This window comes from Mchenga conophoros, linkage group LG20, assembly GCF_057382185.1.
Source record: "Mchenga conophoros isolate Kocher_MC1m ecotype Shallow Benthic linkage group LG20, M_conophoros_male_GT1.1, whole genome shotgun sequence".
In the NCBI taxonomy this organism is placed as follows: domain Eukaryota; kingdom Metazoa; phylum Chordata; class Actinopteri; order Cichliformes; family Cichlidae; genus Mchenga; species Mchenga conophoros.
In genome coordinates this window covers 15557858-15578409 of record NC_140545.1, presented here as the reverse complement: position 1 = coordinate 15578409, position 20552 = coordinate 15557858, and the positions used below count along the sequence as shown (strand labels likewise).

Below are 20552 nucleotides of genomic sequence, written 5' to 3'. Positions count from 1 at the left end.
TAAAATGTGACTTAAACATGTTTTGATGAAGTAATTTGAGCTCTTGGAATATTTTAATCCTTCACAATTTTCTCACGTTATCCCAACACGATTCAATAACTTTTACCCAATACTACTTGGTCACTTAAATACTACATGTTATCTTCAAATTACATTTTGCTATTATATTCTAGTATCAAATACACAATTTTCAAATGGAGGCCTTATAACAGATTGTATTGTTCTCTTCCAAGATGGTTGCTGGCATCCACCAGTAACCTTTCAAAACAAAATGTCTAATTTCACTGCAGTAGGTAAAGAATTAAACTGACATTACTCCTCTACTGAATCTATATAAATCAACAGTTAAATAATGTCAGTTCTTCCGTGTTCTCTGGAATCAATCACAGCAAAGAAATTGGACTGTTTCTTTTGAAAAATGTTGGGAAAGAACAATACAAAACATTCTATTTAAGGCCTCTGACATCAAGATTCAGTTAAACAACAATTATAACTAAACAATTTGAGGTAATGTTAGTTTCCATTAACATTAAATTAGGTTACTGAATTGGCAAACACCTTCCTATTAACACCTCCCATTTTACCCCAATAACTAAAGAAATTAGCACTTGCAGGTCAAAACCTTTATTCAAGAGACGCAAAAATAACATTGATACAGTGACTGTTAGGTATTTTGATACCATAGTAGCATTTACAGAAGATTGTTTTATACAGGAAAACTGTTACTCAATAAGGCCCAACTACTAGTTGTTTTTCTCTTTCTCTGTGACCCAAGAATTAATGTGTAGGACTCACAGGCTGGTACCTCAAGGTCGAAAACACCACAGAGATGAGACCACTTCCTTACTCCCATCCTCCCTTGTTCTTTATCTCCTGGAAAAGGCTCGTTAAAGGCTAGGTGGTTTGTTTCAGAATTCACTAATGAAAGAACTCTGTATTTTATGTCTAGGAGTGTATTTTGCTGGGATGATCATAAATTATAGCTGAGCTGATAAACTACACACAGGATACTTCTTTGTTCACAAGGCAGGAAGACGTTTCCTTATTTGGTCTGTACCGGTTTGAACTGGGAAAGCTGACACACGAACCTTTTTTCATCTATATAAACTGCTGTGTATCAAATAAACCTTTGAGTCGATTTGGGAAGACAACCTGAAGCAGTCTGTGTTTCCTTGTTCTCCCAAGCTGCTCCCGACGTCGTAACTAACCCAGCTGAATGGCATACCTGAGTGTTACTTTAAATAATTAGGAATCTTAGAAGGAAAGGACAGAACTCTGCTTATCGCTCACGCCACGGAGGAAACCCGGGAAGGCAATTTCCTTCAGTGACTGTCAAAAATTACAGCACTGATCATACTGTGACATCTTGGTTCAAAACAGCACACTTAGAAATATTCAACGTTCTTTACTTCAACTGAATGAAACTGAAAATACCATTTCACACGACCCATATGGGATATTTAGACTGTATAACTGTTCACGCTACATCTCTTCACTAGTAAAAGAAAGAAAAAATACAAAGAGAAATTAAAAAATGCTGCCAAACAGACAAACAGAACTTGTACAGAGCAAAAGGAAAAACAAACAACAACAAAAAACGGCTCGTCCTCATGGCAGTTGCAGAGTATATAAAAATGAACCCTGCGATCCGTTCCTGGAATTGAGCTTCAAAAATGCAGCAGAACAAGTGTGAGATTTAAATGTCCTCTCACCTAGAGCTGGTCACCTCACATGCATAACAGTGAGCTTCGTTGCAGGAGCAGTTTTGTCTTAGTTGTGAGCTTTTCTTGAGAGCTGAGTTGCATCCAACTCCATTACCACCCATTGAATCACCTCAAAAGTGTAGCAGAGTTGTGATGGGTAACTCATGTTGAAGGAATAAAAAAGGTCCAAACAGCATGGCTACTGCAAAGGTCACGTTATCCAGATCTTGAAGAACAACATCAGAAAAGTCATTGCCTGCCGCATCCTCTGGAGACAGATGTTCATTGTGGTTTTCTCAATCTGTGCAGTGGCCTCAGTCAAGTCCTGGTTAAACACAAAACATTTCTTTAAGATTCCTTTTTAAACTCATCTCTTTTGAATCTACCAGTTCTAATGTTAGAGTAATTTAAACCAATGCAAGCAACATAGTAAATAGCTATAGCCAAAGAGTGGCCTGTCATGCTGCCATTCATGGTCTAACAGAGTTTCTAAGAGAGGGTGAAAAACATAATAATTTCAAATGCTTTACATTAGTTTTTGTTAGAAAGACACCGGCCCATCAGAAATCCAGGCTATGTCACTCAGAAGATGTTAGAATTTAGACTTTCAGCCCCACAATTTGGTTAGCTGTTGGTCAGTTGGTCATTTTTTCAAACAAAAGCTAATATAAATATTGGTGGGATTTTCCTTTGTTCATTAGAATGACAAATTTAAAGTTTTTTCACACTGATGTGACCCCTAATACAGGGGTGGGGATGGGGCCTCAAGGGCTTCACTACCAGGCCTCATGTGAACTTCAAATTATTAAAGAGGACTACTGGTCCTAACCAGTCCAATGAGGATCAAGTGGATAACTAAATGCATTTTTAAATGTTGCAAAGCCACAATCTACTCATAAAACACTCACCATGAACTCCTGCACCAAGATGTTGCAATTGTCTTTCACACAGATGCGGAGCACTTTGATGAGGGACTCCGAGCATTAATGTCATCCTTGACTATTATAACAAAGAAAACAGAGATTTGTGAACTTTTCAGTAGCACAGAAGAAAATGATCCCAGACAAAAACTCTTGACTTTTTAAACCAGTCAACATGCAACACCAGCATCTACAAAGCAATATCAAAAGTTCCTGTTTGACATCAACTTTATGGATATATAGTTTCCAGAACATTTATTTTTAAAAAAAGATAATTTTTTCTCAGTGGGCCAGTAAATGCATGACGAAAATTATGGCATCCTTTTAGTGGAATCATTACTCACAGGTAATAGTTGACTGTTTCAATGGATGTAGCATAAAAATCTTTTACTGACCTAATGCAATACATATACACTTTGTAGTTAAAGAATTTTAAAGTTCTTACTGTCATTATGGCAGCTACATCCTTTAGCTTTGTGCCCTGTTCCCCCGATCACTTTGCAAACACTTTCAGCAGACTGTCAGAGAAAAACTCAGCTCCGTCAGAAACCTTGACTATAAAGGCATGGTTGGGATGCACTGGAATGCTGCATTTTATCTGAAATGACATAAAATTATTTTGAAATAACAGCAGGCACTGTGCTTGGTTAATCAGTAATGTTTTGTTGAATAAAAACTGTGTTTCCAGATCTTATGGGATTAAAAAAAATCCAAAGATGTTTGTTTCTGATTTGCAACCCAACAACCCACAAGTTACAACCTCATTTCAGTTCAAGTGTGCATTAATGCGAGTCCAGTAATCACCTTTCTGGCAATACATACAGGTATAAGTTAAACCTATGGCAGATTTTGGATCTCTCAGTTGTATTAATAGGGTGAGTATGCATGCACCTAATAATTATAAAAAACCTATTATAATTAAGTTACAGAAACGAAAATAGAATATACTTTCTTACCATAACACCTTGAACCCACAATCCATCAGCTGACTCCTGGTGAAATGCAGAATAGAGGTCATCTCTCAATATGCAGCAAAAAAAACAAAAACAAAAACAAAAGGACAGCAGGTGAGGCCAGGAGGGGTAGGGATGTAAGCTAGCATAATGCCGCTGATGATATTAGCTAAAGCTGTTCAATGTCCAAAATCTCACTAACACCACGGTGCAGTAAATACACAATGTAACTGAAGAGTCAGTTGACAAATCTATTCACACAGAAAACTAAATTATGTTATGAGTGCCTCGTAATTAGGTTTAATGTGATATTACGGCTCTTGTGCCAAAGACAAATTCAAATGAAAAAGCGCCAATTCTTTGACAACAGATAAAACAGCAAATAAGCTAACGGCTCTTTTTTAGCATGTTACATGGCGACACTCTAGACGTTTAACTACATTTGGCTGAAATATGGTAAAAATGAATTCAAAAAATCAAGACATACCAAAAACGTAGAGTTGGCTGCTCGACTTGACTGAGATGGATGCCTTTTTTAAACCACGATCCAAAGCCCGCGAGATGAAATCACGCGTGGTTTCACGAGATTTAACGTTGCTATCTTATTGACTTACTTCACCTGAACATGATATGAACAATTTAATACACCCTTTCTGCATATCATGTAGTTTTTACACTATATAGTTACATTTAACTTTAAAACATGAGGCAATTGTGTTAAATGCATGCAAGATGCTTACATAAATCCAAGAGATGGCCAGTCCCTTTTTTTCAGTGCACGTCATTGAGACCGGGGATGCCCAGCCTATTAAAGTGCGCCCACGCCGCCTGCCCCTGGCTCATCAGGAGGCTGCGGACAGAGAGTTGTGTGAAATGATGAAGGCGGGCATCATAGAGCCATCTGATAGCCCGTGGGCCTCCGCGGTGGTGATGGTGCCTAAGAAAAAAAGTCCTAGGATGCGTTTCTGTGTGGACTACAGACCACTCAACAAAGTGACGAAGAAGGACTCTTACCCCCTTCCCAGGATTGATGAGTCTCTCGACTTAGTAGCCGGGTCCTCCTGGTTCTCCACCCTGGACCTGCGGAGTGGCTACTGGCAGGTGCCACTGTCCCCGGAATCCAGACCGAAGACAGCCTTCTGCACTAACAGGGGACTATGGCAGTTCAAAGTCCTGAGCTTTGGTCTTTGCAATGCTCCTGCGACCTTCGAGAGGCTTATGGACAGTGTGCTGGCTGGCGTCCCACGGCAACGGTGTCTGGTTTACCTGGATGACCTTCTAGTGCACGGGAGCTCCTTTGATGCTGCCCTGGATGCCCTGAGACAAGTGTTGGAGAGGGTGGCAGCTGCAGGCCTGAAGCTGCACCCCGACAAGTGCCACTTCATGAGGAGGGAGGTGGAGTTTCTGGGCCACAAGCTGGGTCGTGAGGGCATCAGCACGTTGGAGGAAAAAATTCACACCATTACCGAGTGGCCCACACCAGCAGACCAGAAACAGCTCAAAAGCTTCCTAGGACTGGCGTCTTATTACAGGAGGTTTGTGAAGGGCTTTTCCTCCATAGCCGCACCACTCTTCCACCTGCTGCAGAAGGACCGTGACTTCATCTGGACCCGGGACTGTCAGCAGGCGTTCGACACCCTCCGCAGATCGCTGACAGAGTCTCCAGTCCTTGCCCCCCCTGACCCCGCCCTGCCTTTTGTCCTGGACACTGACGCAAGTAATGTGGGGCTGGGAGCGGTGTTGTCGCAGGTTGGGCCGGAAGGGGAGAAGGTGGTGGCGTACTTCAGCCGGGTCCTGAACAGGAGTGAGCGGCGCTACTGTGTCACACGACGAGAGCTGTTGGCTGTGGTGGCGGGGGTGAGACACTTTAAGTACTACCTGTGCGGCACAGCATTTGTTATCAGAACTGATCATGCTGCCCTTCAGTGGCTGATGTCTTTCAGGGAGCCAGAGGGACAGGTGGCTCGCTGGCTGGAGGAGCTCCAAGCCTTCAATTTCACTGTGGAGCACAGAGCAGGGACGCACCATTCTAACGCAGACGCCCTCTCTCGTCCCCCATGTGCTGCAGCTGGCTGCCGTTACTGTGAGAAGCGAGAGGAAATAGAGCGGGAACTCACGACAATAGACGGAGCAGCACAGCTCGCCTGCAGGGCTCTTCTGATGGTGGATGCAGCAGAGTGGAGGGCACGGCAGGAACAAGACACGGACCTGCTGCCGGTCCTGCAGTGGCTGGAGAAGGGGGAGCAACCCCTTTGGGATGAGGTCACTGGGTTTTCCATCTGTACCAGGGGGCTATGGGCCAAGTTTGCAGCTCTCAGGCTGAAGGAGGGGGTGTTGGAGCGTGCCTGGAAGGATCCTGCCACGGGGGAGGAGAGGTGGCAGGTTGTGGTGCCAAGGTCGCTGAGGTCAGCTGTGCTGGAAGCCTGCCATGGGAGCACTGGCTCCGGCCACTTTGGGGTCTCCAAGACTCTCCGCCGCCTCCGCCAGGGCTATTACTGGGGTCAACAGCGGAGGGACGTGGAGGACTTTTGCCGCAGCTGTGATGCATGTTCCTCACACAAAGGGCCACAGGACCAGTCCCGGGCTCAGCTTCAGCAGCAACCAGCAGGAGCCCCAATGGAGCGAGTAGCTGTGGACGTCATGGGCCCATTTCCTCGCACAGACAGAGGAAACCGCTATGTTCTTGTGGCCATGGACTATTTTACCAAGTGGCCGGAAGCATACGCCATCCCAGATCAGGAGGCTGAGACGGTCGCTGATGTATTAGTGGAGGGGATGTTCAGCCGCTTTGGAACAGCAGAGACCCTCCACAGTGACCAGGGGCGTAACTTTGAGTCCAAGGTATTTGCTGCCATGTGTGAACGCCTTGGGACTAAGAAAACCCGCACCACCCCACTTCACCCCCAAAGCGATGGGCTGGTGGAAAGGTTTAACAGGACGCTGGCCCAGCAGCTAGCCATCCTTACCTCAGAACACCAACGGGACTGGGATTACCATCTTCCCCTTACCCTCATGGCCTACAGGTCGGCAGTACAGGACTCCACCCAATGTACGCCTGCCCTGCTCATGTTAGGGAGAGAGCTGAGAACTCCTGCAGAGTTGGCTTTTGGGAAGCCCCCGGACGCGCCAGAGGCACCACCGGGCCGGGACTACGCAAGGAAGCTGCAGGACCGGCTGGATTCTGCACATTCCTACGCCCGAGAGCAGCTGGCGAAGGCAGGCCTGCGCCAAAAGAGGAATTACGACATCACCACTAAGGGGAGGCACTTCCATGCTGGGGAGCTGGTGTGGGTCTACAGCCCAAAGAGGAAGAAGGGACGGTGTCCTAAACTGGATAGCAGCTGGGTGGGGCCTTGCAGCGTCCTAGAGCGAGTAGGGGAGGTTGTTTACAGGGTGCAGTTGCCTCCTAGGGGGAGGATAGTAGCGCTGCACAGAGACCGGATGGCCCCCTACAGAGGGCAGTCCCTCCCCTCCTTTCCAGAGGGACGTGTACAGAGCGTCCGTGACCCTGCTCAGAGGGACCCCCGACCGGGGCTGCGTTCCCCTCCCTCGGACTCTCCACCCCAAAGCCCCGAAGCTCCGCGTCCACCTCAGGGGCTCAGGAGGTCAAGGAGGGAACGTAGGCTACCACCCCGCCTCAGAGACTGTGTCGTTCCCTCGGGGACGAGGAACTTATTGCTGGGGGGGCAGTGTAACGATGGTTAAGTGTTATTGTACAGTGACATGTTGGTGATCTCTGCACACTGTTGTTGTTCCTTTAAGATTCATGTTTGGTTGTGGTGTACAGGAAGGGGTGGGGGGGACCTGGTTGTTCTGTGTGTGTGCCAGGCTGAAGAGAGGTGTAGTTCGAGAGCGCTTCCCCCTGAGTTAACAACCCGCTGGCTTATGTGCCAAATAAACGGACAAACTGAGACCCCAACCGTCTGGTTCTTGTGAACGTTACAATACAAAGAGGGATAATTGGACCACACCACCACTTCCTGCTGAAGGGGGAGAATGTGTATTTTCTTTAATTAAAAACAAAGTATTTGTACTTCATTAAATATTTGAAATTAGAGTTCAGTAGTTTTGATTTTCTTGTTTGATCTTTAGTTTATTAACAAACCAGACTGTACTGCATTGTTTGTTTACGATTGTGTTTTGTTTAGTTACCCCTCATGTGTCATAGTGTTCTGATCTGCAATTATATATACCCTTGTGTGTCATTTTATGTTTAGGTCAGTTATGGTTGTTTGGGCAGTCATTTGGTTTGTTAAGTTTGCAGAGCTTTGCCTGAGTTCAGTTTTGTTTCTTTGACCTCTTTTATGAGCTGAACATTTATTACGTTTGTAGATATAATTTTTGGGTTAAATAAACAAAACCCTATTTTTCTAATAATTCCTGTGACGACTCCTGCTCTTTCACCTCGGTCCATCACACCATCATTTGTTTTTCATTTATTTTGTGTACGCTACACTAGAATTAGTTTACTCTGATTTGCTAAATGTCAAGTTTTGCTTTTCAAATGGATGCTTTTGCATACTATTTTCATTGTTATGTGTTCAAAATAGATGAAAAAGAGTTGTTGTTGTTGTTGTTTTTATTTAAGAAAGCCCAAAAAAAGAGGGGGTGGGACACTGACCGTCAATTACCATTCATTCTTTGGAAAATAGTACTTTATCCGCCTAATTTTGTAACACACATTTTTTTACAACCTTCTCACAGTCAGACAGAACTTCACTGCAATCACTGTGCAGTGACTAATTTATTACAACACGGAAAAAAATGGATAAAGACCAGATTTTAATATAAATCATAAAACATTTAAAGTGTATCATATTATTCTCTATCACATTCACCTTCACATGCACCTCAACTTTTTATTTTGAATGTAACAACCTCTTGTGAATCACCACTAGAGGGGACTGTCATGTTAAGTTTTGTCCTGCACTACAAATGGTGATTGTTATATTGAATGAGAAGAAAACGCTATTCCATTCTGTAACTGTCTTAAATTAGCATCAAAGGTCATTGTGTGACTTTAGTCATTCTTGTTTATGATTGTATGACCTAATGTCATCTTTAACCAAGCACATTATGTACATATTTACATACTTACAAAGTAAAAGCTGAAATACCTTATTGGTGTGTTGTTTTTCTTACTCTCCTCTTCCTTCTGCTGTCTGCTGTAAGGCAGCTGTCAGCTTATCTAACTCAGCTGAGACATATGTAGGCAGGCTTTTAATTAATTGTTTTTGTCAAACCTTAAAACTTCCCACAAAACAGTACACGGTGGTATAGTAAACTTTTAGTGTGTTTGTTTCCCTCCCCTACGGAGGATGTTGAGTAATAGTGCATCTCTATATTCATTACCTAACAGTGTACAAAACGTTCTCACTCCCAACACTCTAAAGCTGACTGGATCTTCACATTATAAACCATCTGTACAACCATTCATGCTTGCAAGCTACAAATTAGCTCAAAGCATGTGCAGAATGGGAGGAAGACAGTAATACTGGTGCTCAACCAGTCGTTTTATGTGTAGCAATCGGGTCAACCACATCCAGCTGTTTCTCTAAAAAATTACAGTCTTCCCTACTTTCAGGATTCTCACCTCACTCCTTGCTTCTTGCCTCAGCTTTTCAAGTTTTTAACTTTTTGTTTCTTTAGTTCACTGTGTTTCAGTTTTGGTTGACCACTGTTCTTAGTGCTTGAGTATACCAGTACTTTATAACAGACAGTAAAACTTTTTCTCCTCAGCTTACTTTCATCTTTGTATAAGAAATAGATTTGGTATTGTTGATAATTATACATTCCAGCCATTCCTGGACTTTAGCTTGTACAACCTCCACGGGTACTGTTCTCTTTCCTATTGTTTTGTTCTCCGTTGCATTGAGTCTCAGTTTAATCTCATCCAGTATAAACACATTTCAGTCATAAAACTCACATATTATATAGATGAGGTTTAGCAAATAGGCTCTGAATCCATCACTTCTTACAAATATATTAATGATGGGAATGGGATGGTAGATGAGAAAATAAGCAGGAAGCAATGCACTGATTTAGTGGCAAAAGACATGGGTGTTATGGTAATGCACTGGTTAGCACTGCACTGCTTCGCTGCTTCTTGGCTGTGACCTCTCCCTCTACCTGTCTGGGCTTCCTCTCACAGTCCAAAGGCACGCATGCTAGGAAAGTCAAACAGTACCTATCGATCTGAGATAGATCAACTTCTTGAAGTGTCTTATGTTTAACTTTTAAGCTACTCCTGTTTCCTCAAGAGGGTTTGCCTTTTGCAGACAGCCACAGTGAAAGTAGGAATGAACTGTTAATGACATGTCTGGTTAAACAATCTTGTGGTACAACGTGATATTAAACAAACCCAACCTGGCCTTATTTCAACATCAGTTCAAGCACCATGCATTTTAGATATTAAGTTGTAGCAGATGATGCTTTATTTACTTTGAAAGGTTTAAAACAGTAATATAAATGAGTGCCTTTAAATAGCACATTTGGTGTACTACATGAGAAAAAGCGGGCATTTACATATGTATAACCCCTCACAGCTGGAGCTGTTCCTACGAATTAGCAGCAGTCTTCTCTCCATTACAATCCTTTTATTTCCACCCAGTTTATGTATAAAACATTCATTTTTCATTGCTTGGTAAGATAGCAAATTCCTGAAATGTTAGAATTTTCAGTCTGTTTCTTATTCCAGTAATAAGTAATATGAGCCTCTAATCAGTTTTGCTCCTGTTATCGTTCGTGGCTTTTAATTAGACTCGCAAAGCGGTACATGTATCACATGTGCCATTCTCAAACTCTAGTTTATATGCATGTTTTTGAACAACCATCCATCCATACATGTTTATGAAAATGGTCAAATAAAAAGCAAAATAGGCTGAAGAAAAAACATCAACAACTACAAAAAGTAAATCAGCAGGTCTTGATACACAAAAGATGCTGACACACTTCTTGCGAAGTAGACAGTTCCTGTGTTGGGCAGCTGCTGGTTTGAGATATGAAATGTATTAGTTGACTTCACTGGCACCACATAATGACTTTGGTGACTGAGACTGTCATCATCTCGTGATAATTTCTGTGGTTCAAATCCTGTCAGTGATGAGCTATCTTACTATCTTCCACCTTTCAAGCAAGCTAGAGCAACATGTGATGAGAAGGAAAGCATTAATTTTGCATGTATACAGGGAGTGCAGAATTATTAGGCAAGTTGTATTTTTGAGGAATAATTTTATTATTGAACAACAACCATGTTTTCAATGAACCCAAAAAACTCATTAATATCAAAGCTGAATGTTTTTGGAAGTAGTTTTTAGTTTGTTTTAAGTTTTAGCTATTTTAGGGGGATATCTGTGTGTGCAGGTGACTATTACTGTGCATAATTATTAGGCAACTTAACAAAAACAAATATATACCCATTTCAATTATTTATTTTTACCAGTGAAACCAATATAACATTCATCAGTCCATAAAACCTTAGAAAAACCAGTCTTGAGATATTTCTTGGCCCAGTCTTGACGTTTCAGCTTGTGTGTCTTGTTCAGTGGTGGTCGTCTTTCAGCCTTTCTTACCTTGGCCATGTCTCTGAGTATTGCACACCTTGTGCTTTTGGGCACTCCAGTGATGTTGCAGCTCTGAAATATGGCCAAACTGGTGGCAAGTGGCATCTTGGCAGCTGCACGCTTGACTTTTCTCAGTTCACGGGCAGTTATTTTGCGCCTTGGTTTTTCCACACGCTTCTTGCGACCCTGTTGACTATTTTGAATGAAACGCTTGATTGTTCGATGATCACGCTTCAGAAGCTTTGCAATTTTGAGACTGCTGCATCCCTCTGCAAGATATCTCACTATTTTTGACTTTTCTGAGCCTGTCAAGTCCTTCTTTTGACCCATTTTGCCAAAGGAAAGGACGTTGCCTAATAATTATGCACACCTGATATAGGGTGTTGATGTCATTAGACCACACCCCTTCTCATTACAGGGATGCACATCACCTAATATGCTTAATTGGTAGTAGGCTTTCGAGCCTATACAGCTTGGAGTAAGACAACATGCATGAAGAGGATGATGTGGACAAAATACTCATTTGCCTAATAATTCTGCACTCCCTGTATATTCTGTGATTTGTTTCCTTTATTAAAAAAGAATATAGTATGTGACGCTCATGCACCAAAAACAAAAAAAAAGCCACATGAGCATTTTTGTATATTGATCAAATATATGCTCACTGTCTGGTGAGGCCTCAGAAACATATTGGAACACACACTTGAAAAAGGCTGTACCAAAAGCATATTTTTTCCAACAAGGCTATTTAAATGAACATTGACATTTTAGTCAAGCTTGTATGAAAAGTCCCACTTATATGAAACATAAATGGATTTGCTCTTTGAGGAAAGTGAAAAAAAACAAACATAAATAGTCTACAGTATGAAAGGGTGAGAGCTGGAAAGAGCTCCATATTCCACATAAATAAGTGACACCAAGAGTTGTGCACTAGAGTATGTGTTAAAGCAAACCACTTCCCTCCAAAAAATACTGGAGTTTAAATCTGAAATCCACGTGGAATCCATAAGTAAATAAACAGTAAACATTTTCACTCCAACTTTTTTTTTTTGCTTGCTTTCTCTTGAGCAAGTTTGACCTCTCACTGCAGGAAGTTCAACACTTTTCAACACTGAGAGTTAAAGTATAGAACTTTGCCTGTGGCCTTGGTCTCTGCGGGCGTGGTCGGGCTCTGTGAACGAACTCTACCTGCTCCTTCTTACCTGGGACTGCCTGACACCTCCCCCTGGCGGGGCTGAGCGCGCCGCCGTACCTCGTCAGGACCGAGGACCGAACTCACACAGGCAGTGCATCGAGCCGCTGCGGGACGAGCTCTGTTAGAGAGAGAGAGTGTGTGTGTGTGTGTCTGTGTGAGTCTGAGTGAAAGAAAACGAAAGAAATTTAGTTTAGCTCTGTATGTGTGTGTGTGTGTGTGTGTGAAGGAGCGAACAGAGCCAGCAGAAAGCTTCGGGGCAGGTGAGCTGTGTTAATTTTTGTCTTTCAAAACTTTTCTGTAAGGAAACTCCTCAGTGAAATCCAATAACTCACAACCACCAATGTCATACTGTTACAGTGAGCTTATGCTCCTCTGTTTGCTGAAGAGCAAGTTTATATAAACCTTGTCTTATTACTGTAGCCCAGGTGCTGCAGTAGTAAAACCCATGTAGGGGCTAAAATGTGACATTGAAGACTGCTTTTATGCTAAGGCTAATTAATCTTTGTTAGCGCTTAGCTTGCGTTAATGATTACGTAGTGAGAATAAAATCAAAGGAATTAAAAGAATCTATAAATGAATGAACTTTTCTGCACCTTGTAGATACATGTAGCCAGAAACTGTTGACTACTACAACTGCTACTGTAGGTATAACCCCTAAAAATGATCCAACTGCGTTTTGTGTTTCATGTTTGAGGCTGGATTTTTATATGGGTTTTTATTGGTGACGCTAAAGCAAGTGCAGCAAAATCCCTGTTAACATTCACTTAGATAATATGATAATATGTATCTAGACACTGGAGGTTGTTTGACATTTTTTCGTAGGAAAAATAGTTTCTCTCTGCTCTATTATATCTGATTTAAACGTGCATAGAAGAGTGTGCATCCAAAGTTTGATTCACTTATAACTGGTACTTCTATAGTGTCTTTCTTCGCAGTCAAGTGCTTAAAGTACTTTCAAGTGTCATTCATTCAATCACACACACACACACACACACACACACACACACACACACCGCAAGGTATTAGTTGTCATGTCAGGTGACCTTAGGAGGCCACAAGCTAGTGCTGTTCTAGTGCTGCTTCCAAGCCCAGATAAATGTTTGCTCCATGAAAGACATCCTGTGTAAAATCGGTGCCAAGTCCTAGATATGGATATGGCAGCATACCTGGGAAAAACCTGAACAAGCACACCTTGACTAGTCATAGCACAGAAAAAAATGTGTTCATATCATTTTTTTTTATCATTAAATTGGAAAGCATATTTTGAGAATATTTGATCGCCATAGGGGAATGTATATATTTCTATTATGACTTTGATGAATATGAGCTTGTGTGTCCTGTAAAGTGATGGATGTGTGGACATGCTTTCTCACTGACACCACAAGTTTTCTTATGGCTGGGAGGCAGATTTCTGACACTCTTGCACACATTCCTGCCAGATTAACCAGCAGCTAAGATTAATGCGGAGCAGAGCTCATATTCAGCATCTAAAATAATGTGGTCAAACATTTGTTACAGCTACAGAGGTCATATAAAGAAGAAAAGACGGTGTTTGACAGTTACATTTCAGGAGCTTGACAAATATATTTGTTGGTACTGGCCCTTCATAATAGTGCTCAAGGAAGTGAAAAATAATTAAAAAGAAAACTGTGCCATGGCACAGTTTCTTAAAGTGAGTGATTCCATTGTTTACAGTAGTCTCATAGTAATATTGTATCATAAAGAAGCAAAGAGATTAATTGAGCTGTGGTTTGTTGTTATTTTAATCTCCCCAGTTTTTCCTTGGCTGTCCCTCCTCTGTCTCATCTGTCTGTTAGTACCTGATTCTGTTACCATGTTTATTGTTAATCTTCTTGTCTCTGTATTTTGATGGGTTTGTTATTTATTGTAAGGCCGTACAGAGTAATTATATAAAGACTTCTTTTTTATCTGTTCATATCAAGAAAAAAGCATTTAAATTACTGCCCTTGACATATTGTTCCTTGTAATTCAAAAAATGCTTTTTAGCATTAATTTCTTTTCATCAGCTTATCCTGGTATTGGCTGTGTTTGGAGGCACAGGGTCCCATGGCTCTTATAGGCTTAGTGTAGTTTTAATCAGGTTAGTACCTGGCCTGTCACCCTACTTCTATTTACAACTCTAACTAAGGGTTAAAAGGATCCATGAGCTACTCGGAGCTATAGTGGTAAACCAAGACATGTAAGAGAAACATATATTTGCTATCTGCTTTGGCTGATGGTGTACTAGTTAAAAATAGAATATGAAGTTTGTATTTTTAAGGGATTTTGTAGACCAACACTTTGGCATACACTCACTGGTTGATGACCTGGTTGATTCCAGGATGATTGCAGCCTCCAGCTGTGCAGTCATCATTGGTTATGGCTGCCTCTGATGGACACATCAACCCAGCATGTCTAAAGTAGTGTTCAGTAGGAGATATATTTAGACTAAGTATTGGCAAAGACACTGGATATGCTTCTTCCAGAAAGGCTGATGCTACTTTGGGAGTGTGGTAATGAAACATTTGCAGGTAGGGGTGTTGCCACAGAAAAGGCACAAGTGCAGACTGAAGAAACTCATCTCAGTACTTCTGTCTAGTTTTATTGCCACCAAGAATCATCAGATCAGAGGTGTTACTGTTCTGGACATGCAAGGTTGCAGGAACAGCTGGGATACCCATGACAGAATCCAGCATGGCAAAAACCCTGCCTCAGTCAGCCTCACTTAGTTGTTACATTGTAGCACTGGTGACAATGTGGTGTCTATGCTGTTTCTTATATACTAATATGGCTGTTGTGCAACTGAACTTGTTATTTGCAGTCTAATGACAAGAATCAAAATAAAAAGGACTTGAGGAGCAATAACTGACAGAAGAGTGCAGATAGAACTAAACACAGGAAATGACACAGAATGAAAAGGCGTGAAACACTGAGGGAATATAAAGAGGTGAAAGTAAATAAGACTCAAACTGAAGATATTTAATACTAAATATCTATACAGAACTTGAAACACCAAAAACATAAAACATTGGATCAAAGGCTGAGGAGCATGACAACAGCCCTAGTTCTTTCATAAAAGAACTCACACATGGTTCATTTAACAGAGAACTGGGTCATCATTTCAAAGAGGAACTTGTATATGAATATGAAAAGTAATGGGAGGATAATGCAAAGAAAAAAAATCACTAAAAGTCTAAAAATGAATGACTATCCATCAAAGAAATAGCAAAGACCTTTGGTTTGTTCAGTTGAAAAAAAAAGTGGTGTAAAAATGGTATAAATCCAGTAGATTTGCAAGGTGAAGAAACAAAACTTCACCAAGTGAGTCAGCAATGTTTTTATGACCAATTTGTACCGTTCTTCTGATGGCTGTTTCAAATCATCTTAAACTGGGTTCTTGAACATTACAATGGGTTCACTGTAGTCACCAGGCCTCAATCTAACAGAGAACCTTTGGGATGTGGCAAATCATGACCGCCAGCCCACAAATCTGCAGACGCTGTCATCTCAGTATTTGCAAATACATCAAGGATTTTCCAGCACCTGCGCCACGAAGACAAAGGGGCAGTTCCGAAAACAAAAGGTTGTCCAACTCATACTAGTAAGGAGTATCTAATAAAGTGTCACGTTAGATTACTTTTGTTTGCTTTTGTTCCTTAATACAAACCTATAAATAGGGCTTCTGTGCTCTTAGTCAGTCCAACAGAACAATAGGAATTTCAAATATTGTAATATAATAAAAACCTTTTTTTGCACTTTTATGTGCAAAAAATGTAGATGCCAATGAGCCACACAAGAAGCTGTGGAAGAAAAATTATTACAATAAGTGATACAGATCTGGTAATTTTGCATTATCTGCATGGCTAGCCTTTGTTGTTGGAATTCCATGCATTGTGTTAGCTAGCCAAGGCTGACAGAAGTCGGAGGTACATTAATATGTGACACTGCACTTCTAATAGTTCACAGGTAACACTGTTGTCTAGTGAACTGCAGCACTCTCTCGGTTATCTCTATAGGCACTACTACAAAGGTGTTAATGCTGAGCCACAACCTCACAGCTGCCCTGTTCATCTCCACCTTGCGCCAACTAATCCTCGGTTTTTCTAGTCCAAACACGACTACGTTCGTTCGCATGTGTCTGCAACGCGCTGCAGGAGCTCCTCACTCGCTACTGTTTGGTCATGCCCTTGCGTGAGTTTTTGTCAGGCTTGTCAGACAGGCATGTCCCTTTGAGTTTATTTTGCTTTATATGGTAAAACACCAAAGACTTTGAACGATAACGCTCATTTCAGGTGATCTGATGCAGAATGTTGCTCGATTGTTTAGAGAGAAAAAACAAAATGTATCGGTTGTGTTTTGAAGGGGATTGCACGTTCACACTTCCCATTGTGTGTCTGTGTGTACACAGGTGGTGTGGAGCAAATGTAAGCCAAGCAGTAGGCGGTATTGGGTGTGCTTTATTTCATGCTTGTGTCAAGCAGCAGAGAAAATCTGGATAAAACTGTCTTTGATTGTGATCTTTTCTTTACTGTATAAAACGCGCCAACTGTCCAGACAGCATTATGAGATTTCCTTTGGCTCCCGGGGTGATGATCTGATGATTTATGCAGTGGTTTTGAAAGTCGTTTGAAGGCAGTTTTTCTTTAACTGAACTGTTTACTTTGAAGGTGTTCTGTGTGAGCAATTGGTGCATACAATTGTTATAACATGTTATAACGTGAGACTGAAGCAATAGAGGCTTAAATGAGGTCAGTGAGCACCAGATGCTCTGAAATAAAGGGGCGAACATTGACTGAGAAGGGCTGAGGCATTTAAGGCCGCTCATCTATAAAGCTGGAATTGTTAACTCACCTCCAGCTATATGGTAATAGAAAACCCAGCTCATTCTATTAATCTAAATATTAAGTTAATTTCCTTAAAGGGTAAGATTTAATCGTGTCCTTATTATAAACAAACAAACAAACTTTTCCTGTAGGCTTTTAAAATGTGTTGCATTTTGAAAGATGTGCTCCAAATAACTTCACAGTGACTTCAACATAGGCTTAATTTGATCTGAGGAGACACAGTTATTGTGGCTTTAAGGGATGTTAAAGTAATTTATGACCAATATGACTCATGTCTTGCAGTTCAGTGCAAAAAGGCTTTCATGTATAATGAGTGGGATTGAACCAGTATTAACAAAATGGAAAGACATGATCTTATTTGATTCCTACATACACAAAGTGATTTGGTGTATTTTTGGACAAGGATTCTATTAATATATTGTGTGTATTCCAGCAATGGACTTTCACATTTTTAATTAAATGTCTGTATGTTTTGTTGCGTTATGCTCTTATTTAACCTTGTATTTTTTATAGCTTGTATCCTTCATTTTCATACGGAACATCACTGTACATTAGACTAATTCAAGGGTGGTTTCAATCTTGTCTCAGTTCTTTGCTCTAAACATTTAGTCAGTATCATTAGAGGAAGTGAATTTGTACAAATTTAGGGAAAAAAGTTAAGCTGCTATATATGTAATGTGTATTTGTCTATATTGTATAGTTATGAAGCATGTTACAGTTGTAGTTCCAAAAATTGTTAAATATCTGTCTCTTTCTTGTAGATCTTTTCTGATTGCAGATTTTCAGAATTCAGAAACAGCTTCTTCCATACACTCTTTTATAATCAAATATGTTGTGTCCCATCCCAAATAGGAGATCTTTCCTAAAGTTTTAAAGTCTGAGGGGCATGGTGTGAAATAGATTACTTGTAATTCCTTCCTGAAAAACATTTCCTACAATATAATAGATTACTATGTAGGTGTTACTCTGTCTTTCTCCCACAGCCTGAAGGCATGCAGAGGGTTAGATTAATCAGTGATTCTAAAATGACAGACGGTGTGAATGCCAGCATGAATGCCTGTCAGTCTCTCTGAGCCCTGCTACAGACTGGGAACCTGTCTAGGGTTTTCCCTAACTGGGATAGATGCCAGCACCATAATAAAGATGATGGATGGATACCATTAATGTAAGTAGAACTTAACAGGATTCCAGGTCATTTGAGCCCGCTCTACAGCAACCGAAGTAATGGCAGAGAAGTAATTTCTTGAAGAAATCGTTAATTTTCATCTAATTTTAAATTTTAATTGAGATTTGACCAAACAAAAGTATGTATGGTTTTTAGTTTTTATAAATGATTTAGATAATTTGATTACAGATATTAAAAAAAAGTTAAAATACACATTTGAATAAACTAATAAACAGGGTGTAACAAATAACAAAAACAGTAACTAAGACAGCTAAATAAAGTAATTATTACAGAAGAAGAACACTGAAAAAGTTTAAAAATAGTCTGGCGTAATGTGTGACATTAGTTGCTCTAAAATAAAGGCGATATATAAAACCCCACGCTGTAACCTTCTGCTTGGGCTCACATGTACTTCCCAAGATATGGAATCACACCGTGGATTGCCCCAGGTATCCCACAGCAGCTTGAATGGCGTGGGGGGTTGCGGTGTAGGGGTGGGAGCAGTTTCCATTTACAACGTAAGTGAGGATGTAGATTTCCCGCAGATGTTTAATTCAAGCATGTTCACCTCCAAAGCGCTCTTGCTGAGACCTGAAGTTTGTTTGTTCTGCTCTGGATTTCACTCTTTATTTGCTCGGATTAGTTCTTCACGCTCCATCAGAGGTGGTTTTATATTCATTTATACGGGGTCAAAGTTATGTCAGTAATTCTAGGTATAAGTGGTCATAATTTCTTTATTTGATCCCACAGACCCACCATAATTCAGTATTTGATGAGTAACCCTGGTTATTAGCACTGTTACCTTAAAGCATGAAGGTCCTCAGTTCAATTCCACCATCAGGCCGGCGTCTGTTTGTGTGGGTTCTCTCTGGGTCCAAAGACATGCACTTAGTGAGGTTAGGTTAGTTGGAAATGTTAAATTGCCCACAGGTGCGAATGGGTGTTAGCCCTGTGACTGGTGACTTGTCTAGGGTGTACGCTGCCTCTTGCTAAGACAGCTGGGTAAAAAAAGGTGACATTTTCTTATCAATAAATTATATAAATTATGTTCAAGGCCCTCTGCTGCTTTTTTTGTTTTATTGTCCTGCTTTAGACGACTATAGAAATGGGTTGTCTATGGGTTGTCTATACTACGGTACCATAAATATCGAGTCACCTGCCTGTTGGAAAGTAAACTTCCTCCAGGAAATGATCTGATCCCATTTTCAGCCCAACCTTGTTTTACAGCATGTTAACAACAGTGCCTCAAGCTGCAGTGTGTTGGCAGCAGTGATTTCAGTAGTTCGGCCTTCATTTCATGTGTACACAAACTCACAGACACACACACGCACAGAGTCAGGCTTATCATGTTATGGTTTTCAAGGATATGGGAACCTGGGTTTGTTTGGACTTGAGTGTAGAGATTCCTTGGCTTTGTCCGACCGCTATGCAGGAGTTATAGTGGTGGCACTGAACTTTCTGCAGGGTCCGTCTTATCTGTCCTATTGTAGAGATTGTGTGCTCGTCTGTGCCAAAGTCTTTGCTCAAGGTCTTTGACTGCCTGCAGTGAAACCTAACCAAAGACCTCTAAGTGTGATGATCATTGTCTTATTTGTCTACTTTAAGAAGAGTTCCAGGTTCAGTTCCTATTGCTTGCATATTCATAACAATGTTTTTCTTATATTTAAATACATCCATAAGAGCTTGCTACTTACAGCCTAAAACTGGGACACTTTGACCTATATAAAAATTTAAAAAATGAATAAAATGATGAAAGTCTGAAAATGTCTGTACATGCAGCTGAAACCACTGTCAACCCCTAAGTTGCCAATCTGATTTATTTTACTGTAGTTTTGTCTAACACCCAGACACCCGCATAGTTGGATTACAAGAGGATTGCAAGATATACGTTAAAAAGAGCTGCAGGCTAGAGTGTTAGAGGCATACTTGCAATTCTTTTTAATTTTTGATCTGCTCTTTTTTCTTTAGTTCTGTGAAAGTAGTGTCTTAGTTTCTGACCCTGAATAATATGTTGCATTTATTTTCAAGGGGATCAAATTCTCAGATGTTTGTAGAATTGTAGTTGAAGTTTTCAGTAATTGATTTATGAACTCTTACAGCAGATTAAGAAACCGCATTGAAGTCACTACTAGTTACACTTGCCACGTACGTGCTTACTGTGTGTTGAGACGTATCTCGCTCTTTTAGGAGAGGTGAAAGGTCACATCAGC

General features: G+C 40.9%; 1 protein-coding gene across 1 annotated transcript in view; it reads left to right on the top strand.

Annotated features, from left to right (window-relative positions):
- The first annotated feature begins 12386 nt into the window (after positions 1 to 12386).
- The window catches only part of lamb2l (laminin, beta 2-like), a 63112-nt gene continuing 54946 nt past the window's right edge, over positions 12387 to 20552 (top strand). The window contains exon 1 of the mRNA XM_085261082.1: positions 12387 to 12593. The gene's annotated coding sequence lies outside the window, so the exon portion shown is untranslated. The remainder of the gene's footprint in view (positions 12594 to 20552) is intronic.